This window comes from Danio rerio, chromosome 12 (genome assembly GCF_049306965.1).
Source record: "Danio rerio strain Tuebingen ecotype United States chromosome 12, GRCz12tu, whole genome shotgun sequence".
In the NCBI taxonomy this organism is placed as follows: domain Eukaryota; kingdom Metazoa; phylum Chordata; class Actinopteri; order Cypriniformes; family Danionidae; genus Danio; species Danio rerio.
In genome coordinates, this window is record NC_133187.1 from 4,312,927 (window position 1) to 4,330,365 (window position 17,439).

Consider the following 17,439-nt stretch of genomic DNA (forward strand, 5'->3'; position numbering starts at 1 on the left):
CGAACCCGGGTCACCACGAGCACCGGAGTGCATGTGTCGACGCACTAACCACTACACCACTGGCGCCGACTTTCTGGAGAGTTAAACAGTATTCAGGTAGAGAAATCTAATTATGAAATGTAAAATAACACTGTAAAGTCTCTTTTATTAATAATTTTGTAAAATTGTTTGTTATTTAAGTTACAGATGTACTTTTGAGCGCAAATGTTTAAAACTCTTCTTTAAAACACATGCAAATTATAAACTTTCAGTCTATTATGGATTAGTTCATGAACGATTCGTTCATTTGGAACGAATCTTCAATATTACTCGGGAACTATAGCTGCGTCCCAAATTGCACACTATACACTATGCACTATGTACTTATGCACTTACACACTCAACAGGATAGTATATGTATGTAATGGCGTCCCAAATGGCACACTAATGTTTTTTTACTAAGCGGAAATTCAAACCGTTTCCCTGATGACGTTTGACGGTTGCCAAATCAGTGAAATAAACGACTGAATTATCAAATAATACCTGCCGTGAGTATTGCCGCATTCACCATCGGGAGGCGCTATAATCACTCTCGTAGGAGAATTTTGCTTTCACCATCCAAAATAAATAAAGTTATTCAACATGTGCGTCCGATAGCTCCGCCCCTTCCGCTACGTAAGCAAACCTGCGGTCATTGAGTGCGTGAAGTGTCCATCATTACACACTTCATTTTAGCAGCTGAATGAGTGCATCGAGCACACTACTAACACTATTTATACTACAAAATGGCATAGAATAGTGCATAAGTATGTGATTTGGGACGCAGCTTGCAAGTCCTCCCTCAGGGAGTGATTCGTTCATCTGCGCGTGCGCACATTTGTGCAGGTGATATCGCTCATTTGAAGTCTTTTGAGTCGTTCATCGCGGAAAGGCAGAAGCCAATCATTTGCGTTTAGAGCCGGAAAAAGAATTGAACCGTTCATCTCTCGAGTCCTCTATCGGGCCTGAGTCATTCGTTCCTCACAGGCCAATCATATGCGTTTAGAGCTGGAAAAAGAATTGAATTGAAAGGTGAACTAATTATCATGGCTCCTATCAACTCAGACTGTGTACATTGGTTAAAATTATATGCGACTGTCAGTGTAACGTGAAGGAATCACTGACATTTGAAGACATGAAGAGGTGAGCTAAGCAAGGAGATCAATACCTTTATAGACAAAAGAGCAGGTACACATTGAATTATTATTTTCTCCTTCTTATAGTATTCTATTGATGACTTATTTGTCGTGTGATCAACCTTTTTGGCTATTTGTAGATGTGTTTGGAAGCAATTCGTAACTTTTAATAATATTTTGGCAAATTGAACTAAATGAACGAAATGACTCGAAAAAAGATTTGTTCATCTCGATGAACGAGACTCAAAGATCCGAGTCAGTAAAATGATCCGAACTTTCATCACTATTATGGATATACTATGCAATAACTAGGCCCTCACGGAATCTGCGTGTGCTGAATTCTGCAGATTTCGCAGATTTTTAGCCCGTCATTAATTCTGTTTATTTACTTGTTTAAATTTTAAATTATTCAGTTTTTAAATTAATTCGTTAATATTATTGACTAATATGAAAGTGTTCCTTTGATTTATTTACAATGCAGTTTGTAAAGTAATAATTTCTGTTATTTTATAAGAGAGATTTGCTTTGTTTATCAAATAAAGTGAATCTAATTGGATTTGCACTGTAAACATTAAATAAAAGTTAAGGTATTATTTTTTATTTCATTCATATATTAAGGTTTTAGTTAAGATACATCCAAAATCATTGTGCGGAAATCAGCAGATTTTTAACAAAATTCTGCGCAAAAATAGCCCAAAATTTTGTGTTTTTTTTGCTGCACGTTGCATTATTGATGCTGAATCGATATATTGTGCAGTCCTAGATTGAATGCTTAAAACTTTCGATAAAAGCATCGATAATGTAAAATACGCAATAGTCACATAATTAAAAGACCTGTATTTGGCTGTGTTTTTAAATTCAGTTTAAGATTTCAAGTGAATTTAAATTATCCGGGCCCAAGAATGATCAAGCCTGTAGCTTTAACAAATAAGAATTTTATATAATTATTTATACAGTGACGACTGATGCGTTATATTATTTCATTAAAAAAATTCACAATCTAAAATTGCTATAAAAAATGCTGGGTTTCAACAATACCTTTATGTTTTCCTCAACACAAATTAAGTTAACTTTACCTTTTTTATTTAAGTGGATTGAACATAAAACAATTAAGTAGTCCCTTAAAAAAAACTTTAGAATAGTGTTGTTTTAGTTCATAAAGTAAAAGTAAAAAAAAAAAAAAGTAAAAATTAAAATAAGTAGTTTGAACAAGCAGCAAAGTCATTTAGAGTATACAATTTAAATTAAAAAATAAACATTTACTCACTATTTACTCTCCATCAAACAATTACAGACCTTTTAAGTTTCTTTATTCTGTTGAACACTAAAGACGATCATTTGAAGAAAGCCGAAAATCTGCACTCATTGACTTCCACAGTGGGAAAAAAAATTACTTATTGCTTTTCTTTAAATTATTTTCTTTTATGTTAAACAGGAAAAGAAAGTCAAGCAGGTTTAGAACAACCAAAGCATGAGTAAATAATGACAGAAATTTCATTCTTGCATAAACTATCCCTTCAAGACTCCACAGAAACCAAATACAGTTTTCATTTTTATCTTTGCTCTACTGTTTTCATCTATGCTTTAAATTATTATACTTCCTTTTACGCAGATGACCTGCTCTACAAAACCATTCCAATCAATGCACTATTATTAAATCTTTCCAAATAGTGCTATTAATCTAATAAAATGGCATTCATATCACAACATATAATCGCAGAAAACAAATTAATCTTAATGTCAGTTTTTTTCAAATATCAGGCAGCTCAATTTAAACCTAAAAATAACAATTAAGACAAAACAAACAGGACAAATCAGCTTTAAATAATGTAATTTGCATATAGCAAACTACTTAGGAATCTAAAGCACAGCTCACGCTCTTCACATGGGCAGAAATGTGGAAAAAAGCGGGCCAAGCCCTATATTTCTACAACAGATCATGAAAAATTTATCCAAGCAACCAATAATAGAAATATTCATCCACATTAAGAGTGCCATTCCCAAATACAGACCAGAACATGGGCAAATTATCAAAGTCAACAAAGATAGGAACCCTTAGGAAAGTTTGGGATCTAGTGGAATTGAGTTAATGGTAAATCCGTTTATTGACCTTCATTCTGATCAACAGATATAAATTCATAAACCCCACTGTGTTTTCTGCTGAGGCAGAGAAGACATCACCTAAGATAATGGTTGCTTCTGAAATAGCAAACTTTCATACTATATCGTATGCTAAAAATGATATACAAGACGGATACAATGTCGAATTCACAGTATTCGAAAAACAGTATACGAGAAGTACCTGGATGACCTACAATTTCTGGCGAGATTCTAAGTGTGCATCTAATACACGTTACGCTTTCCCATGATGCACTGCAAGAGAATTCATGAATGGGAGTGAAGCAACGTGATCATGACAAAATGGCGAATGTAGTATGTCAGTTCCATTCATGCTACTCGCATTCATACTGTAAAGAACGCACTTTTCGAACTGTCGTGTAGTAAATTCATATTCAAATGCAGTACCAACTGAGTAGTAGGCGATTTCAGACGCAGCCAGTGTTAGGGATTGTGCGGCATTATGCAGTGCTTCCCACACATAGACTTCACTTGGGTGGGCCGCCACGTAATTTATTGATTTATTTATACTTTTTTTTACTATTATTGACATCCTTTTACAATTTTGTATCCGCCCAAGATAACCAAACATCCGCGATCAATTAAGTAGAGGAAAATCTTCTCTCGTTTACTAGTTTCGTTCTGTGCCTGAGAGACCAGTCAACAATCGTACAAACAATTTCACATCCTCTTTAGACCCACAGTTTTGGGACTTAAAAAACTTTTGGTTTCGGTTTCTAAAGCTCATATGCGTGTTTGCATTACTCTTTTATTAAAGACTACTTTCCACTTGGTTTCACAGCTGACAGCGCACGCACAGCCGTAATATCGAGAGAAAAAGTAAATGGATTCAATAATCAAAACGACTCAGAAAAACTTTACTATATACTCTGGGATAGGTTTGGGCGATGTCGACCAATTTGGCATCGTACGACATTTAATGTGAAACATCATGATGGACGATGGCATTGTCATCATAGGCGGGGGTTTGGGTGGTTGGAGGTGGTGTTTGACAGAGTGTGCGCGATGTGTCTGAAGAGCGAGGAGAGATCCGGTGGTGAGGGGTGAGAAGGGTACACGACTTATTTAAAGACCGGGAGGGAACCGCACAGTTTACGGGAGATTATCACTCATTTGCAGGCATCCGGAACTTCCGGGAGACTTGGGATGCCTGAATATCACGTTTAACTATAGTGAGATGCAATCCAGCAGTACATCCTTGACATACTGTCCGATGCACACTGCTCACTGGAGCTCAGACGAGCGCATTACAGTGTGTGTGGCTGAGTGTGTGGTCACATGATGTGCGTTTTCAGCGGATGGAGGGCTGTTCATAGAAATGTTGTTAGTAAAACAAGTAAAACACGGTGTGGACATTGATAATTTTCGTTCTAAAATGCCATTTTAACACTAAGATGTATTAGTATAAGCAGGGCCTAAGTGTGTATTTTACGCGAGCGGATTTGCGACGGGGGCGGGGCGGAGGATCGGCGATGCCGACTCAGCATCATGTTGTCTATCAGCGATAGAATCGTCTATCAGCCCAACCCTACTCTGGGAGGACGAAATGACATCTAAACTGTCTGCAAAATGTATGTACACAATTAGTAGTTGGATCTGCCTTATTTAAAAAAAAAATCTGCTTGTTTTAATCTTGCAATTATGATCATTTTTAGAGAGACTGTCTATTTTTATTAACTTTTCTGTCATTTATTTCACATTTGCTGATTATTTTATTGATTTGATGGATGTTAATATATTACATAGGCGATTGTATTTACATATCTAAAAAGCTTTGGCATTCAAGTTTGATTTGAACTTGAAAGAGCGAAGCAGATTTTACCTGTCAGTGGGTGCACGTGGCTCCTGAACAGCATAAAAGTATTTCTTTTCTATTTAAATCTTTTTTAAACAGTCTTGTTTTTTACACTTTAATCCATTGAAAAGAAACAGTGTCATAATAAATAAAATTATTGTTAAAAAGAAATCATGTTTTGTTTGTCGCATATAGTTAACTATTTATGTGATGTGGGTAAATGGTGTGTTTCAATCCAGTTAGTATATCTAAAAGCTGTGGGAATCTTTAAGATGCACAAATGAACATCGTAGTAACGTTGTCTTTTGACATTTTCAGTTTTTTCACAGAGATAACAATAGTCCTGTTTTTAAATTAAAATTAAATTAATTAAATTTAAAGCGACAGTGACCAAAATTACACAACTTGAGTCAAAGCCTAAAAGAGTTAGAAAACATTATTTGTGAGGTATTTTGAGTTAAATCTTCACATACACACTCTACAGATATCAGAAAATGCATTGTGCAATGTACAAAAAACATACAAATGACTTCAACACTGATTAAAAGTCATATAAGATCTAAACATAGTAAAATTCTGACATAAGATAGCTTTTTAAACATTTCCCTAAAAATATTACCTGAATAAAAACATTCTCATATTATTTAAACATTATACAATCTATTAAAATGTGTTTTATCTTCAAAATAAATATACACAAGTAGTTATCAATAAGTTTATCTTCCCCTTTTACGCCCCATTCACACGGGGCGTCAGCGTCAACACTTCCCATTCACTTTGAATGGGTGACGTCAGGCGTTGCCGAACTGCATTGTGGATCCGTCAGCGCCGATTCAGAGGCGTTGCTCGCTGCAGAATTTGGGACTAGCTCAACTTTTCAAGCACTGACGGAAGCGTCAGCAAATCAGATCGCTGTATGCAAATACACCAGATAGACAGTGGCCTATTGCTGACTGAATATCATTGGGTGACGCTTCTATGGCAATCGCTTTAGCCCCAACTTCAGACAACGCCCTCAGGGGCGTTAGTAAATATGAGTGTATAAATCTTGAGGGATAGTGTATTGTGTTTTTTTCCTGATTTATTAAATTGGGTTGTACATATCTGATCATAATGGCGTGATCTCAACGTCAGTCTGATATATGCAGAAAACTCAAGGCTACACAAACAGTCAAGCGCCACTAAATGATGCCGATGCAACAGAGTGCATTATATAAGAAAAAGCTGAAATAGGCTGATGATCTGAAGCATCCACAACAGGGCTGATTGCATAAGAATAATTGTGCTTAATTATGCATCACATAAGAGCATTGGAAAGCAGGACGCTAGACCAGACACCTGACTCACGATTCCGATTCACACCTCTCCATGACGCTCTGAGTCATTTCCATCTTAAGATGAGGCATTTAGCACACACGCATAAAGAATCACCTGGAAAGAGCTAAAGCAGATGAAATGGGAGATTCTTGTACTCTGTGACAGTGTGTGTTCAATCACTCTCGCATGCAGAACAGTATTGTGTTGAATCTTGGAGGAATTTAATATTAAAGAAATTATTATTTCAAGGTTGACTGTTTAAGGACTAGCTCACAAAGAAAAGAAAATGACCTCAAGATTACTCACTCTAAATGCATGTGTATGACGTTCTTCTTTAAGTCATATATAATCAAACTAATTTTAATTCTCTGTAGTCTTCAATGCATAATACAGGGTTCTTACACCTTTTCCAACTTCAAATTACAGCACTTTTCAAGCACTTTCAAGGTGCAATTGTATGCTTTTCCAGCACCTAATAACCACGGTTAATTACGTTTACATATGTTGTATGTACTTTTTCACATTTAAATCCATTGTGCTATTTTAAAAAACAAAAAATTGTTGAGCACTTTAGAGCATAGGTTTATTGAGATAGTTTAGCCAAAATTATTTTAAAAATAATTTTTAAAACGTTTAGTTATTCGATGAAGTACGCTTTTAAAATGATCTTACAGTCAGATTTTGTTTGGGTGTAGTCCCAAACTTTCATGATCAGTCGTTCATGGTATTTCATGTGCATTGCTATTTTTTTGCAGTGATTGGATTGGCGTTTCAGGTTTAAAAATATGTCTATAAAAATCTGACTTAAAAAATTAAGTTGTCTTAAATTTCAGATGTTCAGTAATCAAGTTCATTCATTCATTTTCTTGTCAGCTTAGTCCCTTTATTAATCCGGGGTCGCCACAGTGGAATGAACCGCCAACTTATCAAGCAAGTTTTGACGCAGTGGATGCCCTTCCAGCCACAACCCATCTCTGGGAAACATCCACACAAACACTCATACACTACGGACAATTTAGCCTCAATAATCAAGTTAAAAAATACAAATTAAAAACATTCTAGGACATAATCAGTATTATTAACTTACAAATGTTAATAATTCAATTTAACACAATTCAACATCAGATTGTTTTGACTTATTATTAGCTCCATAAATGTGCGCATGCGCTGAACATTTTGCAATGTAAACTGGTCGCGCGAGAACAATTTATGCACTCGCACAAATGCTCCCTAATATATTTTGAGGTCACATAGACAAAATTGTATGCATATGCAACCAAAACAGTCACAATTTCAAGCCCTGCAAATTCAAGCAGGTTCAAGCACTTTGTCCAAAATCCAAGCACCAACCTTGAAAACACTCTATTAAAAATCAAGCATTTTCCAGGATTTCCAGCACCCGTAAGAACCCTGATAATAGAGCTGCATGATTCTGGCTAAAATGAGAATCGCGATTTATTATTATTTTTTTGATTAAAATAAAGATCACGATTTTCTTACGATTCTGTAGATGTAAAATAAAGCTTAATATGAGTCGGCAATTATTATTGTTTTTTCTCAAACATATGGTAAAACAACAATAATATTATGTGTAGGTCTACTTCTATAAATAATTATATTCTACTTATAATAATTCTGTTGTTGAATTATGTTTGAGATATAGGCCTATGCTTGCAATCTGTCATTGACAACATTATTAGACCATTTAATTCACTGAAATCAACATTATAGGCTAGAGTAGCTATACTGACACTGTAAACATTTATTTTCATGCACAACTGTGTGTTCGCTATGAAAGAAAAAACATATCAAATGCTTGTCGCATTCATAACTATAAAATGCGATGATCATTTAAATGATGTGCATGCTTTTGGTTTCATTTTCACTGCTAAGTGCCGTTCATACTTCGCGCGCGGCTCTCAAACGATCCCTCTGTGCCACAAACTGAATATTGTTTAAACCTTTATTACCTTTTACTCACAGCATATGCAGGTTCTGTTCACTAAAGTAGATGCGTGCTATCATTAGGGTGCGCGCCTGCACATTCAGCAGCTCAGGTCACGTGTGATTTTCCCAGCATTAATTAATTGTAAAGGCTTCCTAACACCACATTTCTGCACGGAACAAAGCTGCTGCAACTTAGACATAGGACGAAAAACTTTACAAGGTATACTACAGTTAGGAAAAGTCAAGGTTTTAAAACGGCCAACATTTCTGCTATTCGTATGGTATATGAAAGATTTTATTAAATGTTTTTTTTTATGTTTTTTTTAGGACAATAGTATCTCCAGCAGAAAAGATATTCAAAGATATTAAATTGCAAAGAAATCTGTGTTTTTGAAACAAATGAAGTCAATAATTGATTTGAATTATTTAGCCTGCTATTATTTACTGCTGCAAATATCTTACATTTTTCCCAAATTAAAACATATTGTGTTCAAAGTGGATTTTTTTTACCCAGACATTTAAAAAGAACATATTTTAGAGCAGTAATCACAAGTTTGCGTAATCGTGCAAGTTCGTTATTTCCTTTCCTGCGCACATATTGGGAGTGATGTGCAAGTGGTGCGCTCCTGCTTTCCAGGCGCGCCTAGTTGAAAAAAATGACGTGAGCACCCTGCGAGTCACGTGACAAGAACTGACCGTTCAGCTTCATACTTTGTATTGAATATTCACATTTTTAATCCAAAGAGAAAAAAAATCTGAATGAAAATACCAAATAAGTTCATAATATAGTTGACCAAATCTGCCTTAGCCTTTGACTACACACCATTCTCTTTAAATAGAAAAACAAAATAAATTAAACAAATACTATTTTTTTTTTTTTCTATTTTAATTTATTTATTCAATGTTCTGTTATTAATTTTCAGTGTAAAATTATTACTTGTGCGCACAATGCAAAAAACTTTTTCACTTATTTTTAAGTCAAAAGAGAAATGGACTACTGATTGTTTTTATTATTATTGTGCCTTCCTTTACTAATTTTTTTCAGCTTAGCCCCTTAATTATTCAGGGGTCACCACAACGTATGTTTTACGCAGCAAATGCCTTTCTAGCTGCAACCCATGACTGGGAAACATCCATACACACTCATTCACACAGACACTACGGACAATTTAGCTTACCCAATTCACCTATAAAACATGTCTTTGGACTTGTGGGGGAAACCGGAGCACTCGGAGGAAACTCACGCGAACACGAGGAGAACATGCAAACTCCACACAGAAACTGACCCAGCCAGGGCTCGAACCAGCAACCTTCTTGCTGTGAGGCGACAGTACTACCTACTGTGACCCCATAATAATAATAATAATAATAATAATTAAACATAAAATAAATAATTAATTATATATTTTGATAAATAAGGAGTTTTCATGCGATTTTCTAAACTAGTAGTGTTTTGAAAGTAACGAATGCATAATAATCGTACAACCAAAATCTATACTTGTTACATCCCTATAAATAACAGCATTTTATTTTCTTAAATGAACTTTACAAATCACACACATGATCGTACAAAAAAAATTATTATCAAAATGTTGCAGGAAAACCTCTTGTAGTTATACAAACTATCTGTTGTCGCATTGATGGTTTATGGCTACCTTTTTATAGCAAGTCAAGCCTTTTGGTACATTCATAAATCCATTGATTAACATATAAAACAAAGTTATTCTCTCCATGATCACTGTATAGCATTAAATGAATGCATTTAAACAATTGTTAACAGTAATGCATTTTTGAAAGACACAGAATGCCGTCAGATATTATTAAGTATTTTGTAATACGAGTCTGTTGTACTGTTAGATAAAAATTCAATGATAGACGTTAGAGATATAAAAATTTCCTATAAACAAAAACTACATCAAATTTAATTTATTTCTTAGTTTGAGCCTCGGCAAGGAAAAATGAGGTAAAGTTGGTTTTATATTCGGATATTCAGACATTCTCCTTAATAATGTAATTTCAGCCTAGTATTCTTTGTTCATGCTAAACAGGGAAGTCATATTAGCAGCCAATGACTATTAAAGTACAACATTGTTCACAGTCAAATAAATAGTGCTAATGTTGTTTTGAGGTCATACTTGCATGCCATTTCAGACCGAATATTTAAAGTAGCATGGTATATATTACAAAGGCAGTTAAATGAATGAATGTGCGAATATAAAACCCACTTTACCTCAATATACATTTCTGAAAGACACAGAATGCCATCAGATATTATGAGTCTGCTGTACTGTAATATAAAAATTCAATGATAAACGTTACAAGATATTAGAATATCCTATAAACAAAAACTACATGAAATTTAAGTTAATAGTTTGAGCTTTGGTGAGGACAAAATGTATGCGTTCTCCTCAAATATACGCTCCATATTTGCTATATTAATGTTTATGAGCTATATATTTAATATGACAATACAAAACACGCATTCAGAGTTACAGATTTTGTCCGATACTTGAACGAATTAAATGATTATAGTACATATTGCAAGCATTAGAGGGATAAATAATACATTATGGAGCATTAAAAAAGATAAAGCGATGCAGCTCGGAGAATGTATCAGCTTGCGTTGTGCAATAATCTGAAATTAAACACCCAAAATACATTAAATGTTCTGCAAAAACAGCTGAAATAATGGTTTTAAGCACAGAAACGGCAGTTCAGCGATATTTCACGCCATGCATGTCATCCAGCTCTGCATTAAATGATTTATACGAGCCAGTCCTACCGTGGTTTATGGGATCCACTGTAGCTAGCTTGAGTCAGCTAGCTCCTGGCCTGCAGAGGAAAATCTGGCCTCTTCTCCGCCGTTTCACTTCACAAAAAGCGATCGATCCGGATAGCGATCCATCTATTTCTAACGTATTGGGTCCGATAATGTGCTGATGAAACGTAGGAATAATACTGCCGTTAACCGTTAACGGACTCGGATCAGCTGACTGTCAAGCACAACGAACACTTTTAAATCACGGTCCGAAATTCCGCCTCCGCCGCGCGTGTTTTCATCATTTTCTTGTCATGCCGTCGGTGTCGTGCGCTCGGTTCGCCTCTTTCTGTCATCGACGGGTCCATCCCTGTTTTTCTTTTCCTGTCTCATTCGCTTTTTGTTCAGGACTTAATGATGGCGGAGCGGGGCGGGTGCCGACCGGAAACCGGAAGTGCGGATGAAGCGCAAATTAAGGGTTTTCTAATATTATCTTAATTAGTTTTTCATTACAGTGTGGACCTTATGTTATAGTAAATATCTTGAGTTATGATGCTTTCTGTAGAAAATACCAAATAAGTTGTTCCCCTAAAAGGTATGATACAATTATTAAGAATATACATTAGCAAATGGTTAACTTAGTGAAGAAACAAATGACATATTCAACGATGACTCCCAAAACAATTGATCTTAAGATAATGTAAATTGTACAGATAGAAAGCTAGTTTTTGAAAGATTGTCTAACACAATAGTGTTTTCCAGGACCTGTTAAAAGAGCTTATATCTCATATTTTGTCTTATTATCATAAGAAAATGTGTATTTCAGTAGGAACAAAACTTCTTTCATATCCTGTTAATTCTAAATGCAAAGAAGTGCCCTTTAAAATTATGAATCATATTTATCCTGCAAATAAATTTGTTAGGTTAAGATTCAATATTGATGATTCAAATGTATGCCAGTTTTGTAATATTATAATATAAAAAGTAATGGCTTGGAAACAACAGTATATATCTGTAAGACTTACACTCACCGGTCACTTTATTAGGTACACCTGTCCAACTGCTGGTTAACACAAGTTTCTAACCAGCCAATCACATGGCAGCAACTCAATGCATTTAGGCATGTAGACATGGTCAAGACGATCTGCTGCAGTTCAAACCGAGCATCAGAATAGGTAAGCAAGGTGATTTAAATGACTTTGTACATGGCATGGTTGTTGGTGCTAAACAGGCTGGTCTGAGTATTTCAGAAACTGCTGATCTACTGGGATTGTCTCACACAATCTCTAGGGTTTTCAGAGAATGGTCTGAAAAAGAAAAAAATATCCAGAGAGCGGCAGTTCTGTGGGCGCAAATGCCTTGTTGATGTCAGAGGAGAATGGCCAGACTGGTTCAAGTTGATAGAAAGGCAACAGTAACTCAAATAGGCACTCGTTACAACCGAGGTCTGCAGAAGAGCATCTCTGAACACACAACACATCCAACCTTGAGGCAGATGGGCTACAGCAGCAGAAGACCACACCGGGTGCCACTCCTGTCAGCTAAGAACAGGAAACTGAGGCTACAATTCACACAGACTCACCAAAACTGAACAATAGAAGATTGGAGAAACGTTGCCTGGTCTGATGAGTCTACATTTCTGCTGCCACATTCGGATGGTCGGGTCAGAATTTGGCGTCAACAACATGAAAGTATGGATCCATCCTGCCTTGTATCAATGGTTCAGGCTGGTGGTGGTGGTGGTGTAATGGTGTGGGGGATATTTTCTTGGCACACTTTGGGCCCATTAGTACCAATTGAGCATCGTGTCAACGCCACAGCCTACCTGAGTATTGTTGCTGACCATGTCCATCCCTTAATGACCACAGTGTCTCCATCTTCTGATGGCTACTTCCAGCAGGATAACGCTCCATGTAATAAAACGTGAATCATCTCAGACTGGTTTCTTGGAACATGACAATGAGTTCACTACTCAAATGGCCTTCACAGCCAACATATCTGAATCCAATAGAGCACCTTTGGGATGTGGTGGAACAGGATGCTATCATGTCAATATGGAGCAAAATCTCTGAGGAATACTTCCAGTGCCTTGTTGAATCTATGCCACGAAGGATTAAGGCAGTTCTGAAGGCAACAGGGGGTCCAAAGGAAATGATTTAATGAAACATTCATAAAAGAAAATGCATATTTAGGACCCATATAGATGAAATGATAAATGCACTCAAATCTTTCAGTCTCTCGCTTCCACGAACATGGATCATCTCTGCACTTCAGCTTAATCTCATCAGATCTTCTGTCCAATGAAATGCTCTCTAGAATCTGTATATTTACACTATTAATAGATGCTAAAGCTGCGGCTGAAAGCACATAACGTGCACTATATAGGGGATAAACCATTCAGACGGTGTAAATATCCTTTCCATTGGCTCAAATGAAGTCTGTTTTAAAATACTCATTCCTTTACTAATTTTTTTCGGCTTAGTCCCTTATTTATCAGGGGGTCACCACAGCGGAATAAACTGCCAACTATTCCAGCATATGTTTTATGCAGCTAATGCCCTTCCAGCTGCAACCCAGTACTGGCCAACACCAAAACACTCTCACATTCACACTCTGTAAAAAGTCCTGGTTGCCTAACATGAACATGAATCAAATTAATGTCATGAGTTCATTCATTCATTTTCTTTTCGGCTTAGTCCCTTTATTAATCTGGAGTCGCCACAGGGGAATGAACCGCCAAATTATCCAGCATATGTTTTAAAAGTGTTATGATTTTTTATGGACTGTCAGAGAGCTACTGAAAATAATGATATCAAAGTCTGATAAAACAGCTCGAAAAGCTATAATTCATATAAGTCATCATTCAGTTTTTCAATGTGTGGTATATTAATGACATTCTTGTTTCTCTTGTTTTGTTTTTTTCACCTCATTATTAAATTTACATTGTTGTTAATGTCAATTATTTAATAATAATTAAATAATAATAATAATAATAAATCTGGGTAACTTCAATGTTCAGCTTTTTTGAGCATTAATAATGCTGCTGCTGCTGATGATGATAATAATAATAATAATAATAATAATAATAATAATAATAATAATAATAAAAGTCTAAGTAACTGCAATATATTTTGGGCATTTTTAATATTATATTGATGTTATTACTTTTGTTATTAATAATAGCAATCATTTGTGAGCAACTTCAATATACATTGTTGGGCATTAATAATAATAATAATAATAATAATAATAATAATAGTAATTTATGAGTAACTTCAATATACCTATTTTGGGCATTACTAATAATAATAATAATAATAATAATAATTTATGAGTAGCTTTAATATACATTTTTTGGGCATTAATAATAATAATAATAATAATAATTTCTGAGTAACTTCAATATAATTTTTTTGGGCATTAATAATAATAATAATAATAATAACAATAATAATAAATTAATAATAATAATAATAATAATAATAATAATAAATCTGAGTAACTTTAATATACAATTTTCTGGGCATTAATAATAATGATGATGATGATAATAATAATAATAATAATAATAATAATAATAATAAAAGTCTAAGCAACTGCAATATATTTTGGCCATTATTATCATTATCATCATCATCATTATTATTATTATTATTATTATTATTATTATTATTATTATTATTAAGAACAATAATAAAAATAACACCAAAAAAACTGTAGCAGTTACTCAGACTTGTATTATTATTATTATTATTATTATTATTATTATTATTATTATTATTAGCCATAATAATAATAACAATAAAAGTCTAAGTGACTGCAATAGGTTAAAAATGACAAGAAACACAGTTCATTGTTTGTTTTTCCCATTGGTATGCAAATTTCTTTAACCTAATCCATGTCATAACATTATATATAAAATGCTTTTCAAAAAAATAATAAATATAAAAAAATACCATATAATTCTATTTATCACAGCTTTATTATCATATCTATATGATTCATTAAACACCGTCTAATTTTAAATGCCATTAAATTCAGACCTTCACACAGATCATCCCATTAGTTTCAGATCCACTTATGAAATCTGACCTGCCGGTTGTTCTTCTTAATTTTGTTCTCCTGATATGCTCATCTCCTCAGTTTCTGTTTGAAGCCGGTCACCGGTTCACCAGTTCACCCAAACCTCCGCCTGTCTCTCCTCTAGCCTTACATAAGCTTTCCTGGCACTGAAAAAGAAGGAAAAAACCATACTGAGGAAAATAAATAATATTAAACCCAGTATTAAGTTGCCAAAGGCCGAAGCTTCAGATTTTAAACCTCTTATGCAAACAGATTTGCGAAATTTGAGGATGATTTGTAGGATGAAACCACAGATTTATGTAACAGCCACAAGGTAAAGAGATAAAGGTCACCAATTTGTGGAAAAACAATGACGGTGTGGTCGATGGAGCGCAATACAGACGGTTAATAACATTTGTACTCTATGGTGTTCTTTTATGGCTGATATTAGCGCTGGATGAGCGGCATATGTTGATAAATGTGATGAAAAGTGACTTTTCAGGGAAACATTTGCTGTGAAGGGTTCATAGAAAGGATTGACCATATGCCACCACATCATGACACGAATTAACGCCCTTGTAGAAGCAGCAGGGGTGCTTTCTTTAATCCCTATTCCCGTATTCGCACGCTTGTGGCGGAAATATTGAATGTGATGTAATATTAATGTGGAAGACGCAAGTTAAATACCACTAAGCAGAGTTACAAGAAAAAAAAGACGAGTTTGACAGTCATAAAATTGTGATTGCTATATAAAAATAAGTAGCACACATTTTTCAGTCGCATCATTTCTGTGCGAGACACAGATTATGCAAAATAATAGCTTTAGGAAATTGATTTTATTGGAATAGGATGATGTGCAGTTTATTGAATGGTTCTATTCAATTGAATGATGTGCAGTTATGCTATACAATATCGTAAAAATGACTTTAGGGATTCTTGTTTTGGTTTGGAAATCCCAGTGTATTTTCATAGTCATATTTTCAATTTTACATTACATAATATATTTATGATTGCTTTTATTTTCAGAAGCAAGCTTTCGTTTGGTATCATGTACAATTTTCGAGTGATTGATTGGTTGAATGGTTGGGTGTTTGTTTGTTTGTTTGTTTGTTTGTTTGTTTGTTTGTTTGTTTGTTTGTTTGTTGGTTGTGTGATTGATTGATTGGTTTGTTGGCTGTGTGGTTGGTTGATTGATTGATTGATTGATTGTTTGTTTGGTTGGTTTGTTTGTGTAGTTGGTTGGTTGGTTGGGTGGTTAGTTGCATGGTTGGGGGTTGGTTGGTTGGTTGGATGGATGGTTGGTTGGTTGGTTGGTTGGTTGGTTGGTTTGTTTGTTTGTTTGTTTGTTTGTTTGTTTGTTTGTTTGTTTGTTTGTTTGTTTGTTTGTTTTGTTTGTTTGGTTGGTTGGGATGATTGGTTGGGTGGGTGGTTGGGATGATTGGTTGGGTGGTTAACTGCGTGGTTGGGTGGTTAGTTGGTTGGTTGGTTGGTTGGTTGGTTGGTTGGTTGGTTGGTTGGTTGGTTGGTTGGTTGGTTGGTTGGTTGGTTGGTTGGATGGTTGGTTGGTAGGTTGGTTGGTTGGATGGATGGTTGGTTGTTAGGTTGGTAGGTTGGTTTGTTGTTTGTTTGGTTGGGTGGTTGGTTGGGTTGATTGGTTGCGTGGTTAGTTGGGTGGTTGGTTGGGATGATTGGTTGGGTAGTTAGTTGCTTGGTAGGGTGGTTGGTTGGATGGATGGTTGGTTGGTAGGTTGGTTGGTTTGTTGTTTTTTTTGTTTGTTTGTTTGTTTGTTTGTTTGTTTGTTTGTTTGTTTGTTTGGTTGGTTGGGTGGGTGTTTGGGATGATTGGTTGGGTGGTTAACTGCGTAGTTGGGTGGTTAGTTGGTTGGTTGGTTGGTTGGTTGGTTGGTTGGTTGGTTGGTTGGATGGATGGTTGGTTGGTAGGTAGGTAGGTTGGTTTGTTGTTTGTTTGTTTGTTTGGTTGGTTGTTGTGGGTTGATTGGTTGCGTGGTTAGTTGGGTGGTTGGTTGGGATGATTGGTTGGGTAGTTAGTTGCTTGGTAGGGTGGTTGGTTGGATGGATGGTTGGTTGGTAGGTTGGTTGGTTTGTTGTTTGTTTGTTTGTTTGTTTGTTTGTTTGTTTGTTTGGTTGGTTGGTTGGGTGGGTGTTTGGGATGATTGGTTGGGTGGTTAACTGCGTGGTTGGGTGGTTAGTTGGTTGGTTGGTTGGTTGGTTGGTTGGTTGGTTGGTTGGTTGGTTGGATGGATGGT

At 35.4% G+C, this 17,439-nt stretch overlaps 1 protein-coding gene across 10 annotated transcripts in view; it reads right to left on the reverse strand.

The window, feature by feature from the left end:
- Positions 1-11,566, reverse strand: part of taok2b (TAO kinase 2b) — a 58,057-nt gene extending 46,491 nt beyond the window's left edge. For all 10 annotated transcript variants that reach the window (XR_012387790.1, XR_012387788.1, XR_012387787.1 and 7 more), the window contains exon 1: positions 11,135-11,566. The gene's annotated coding sequence lies outside the window, so the exon portion shown is untranslated. The remainder of the gene's footprint in view (positions 1-11,134) is intronic.
- Positions 11,567-17,439: the final 5,873 nt, after the last annotated feature.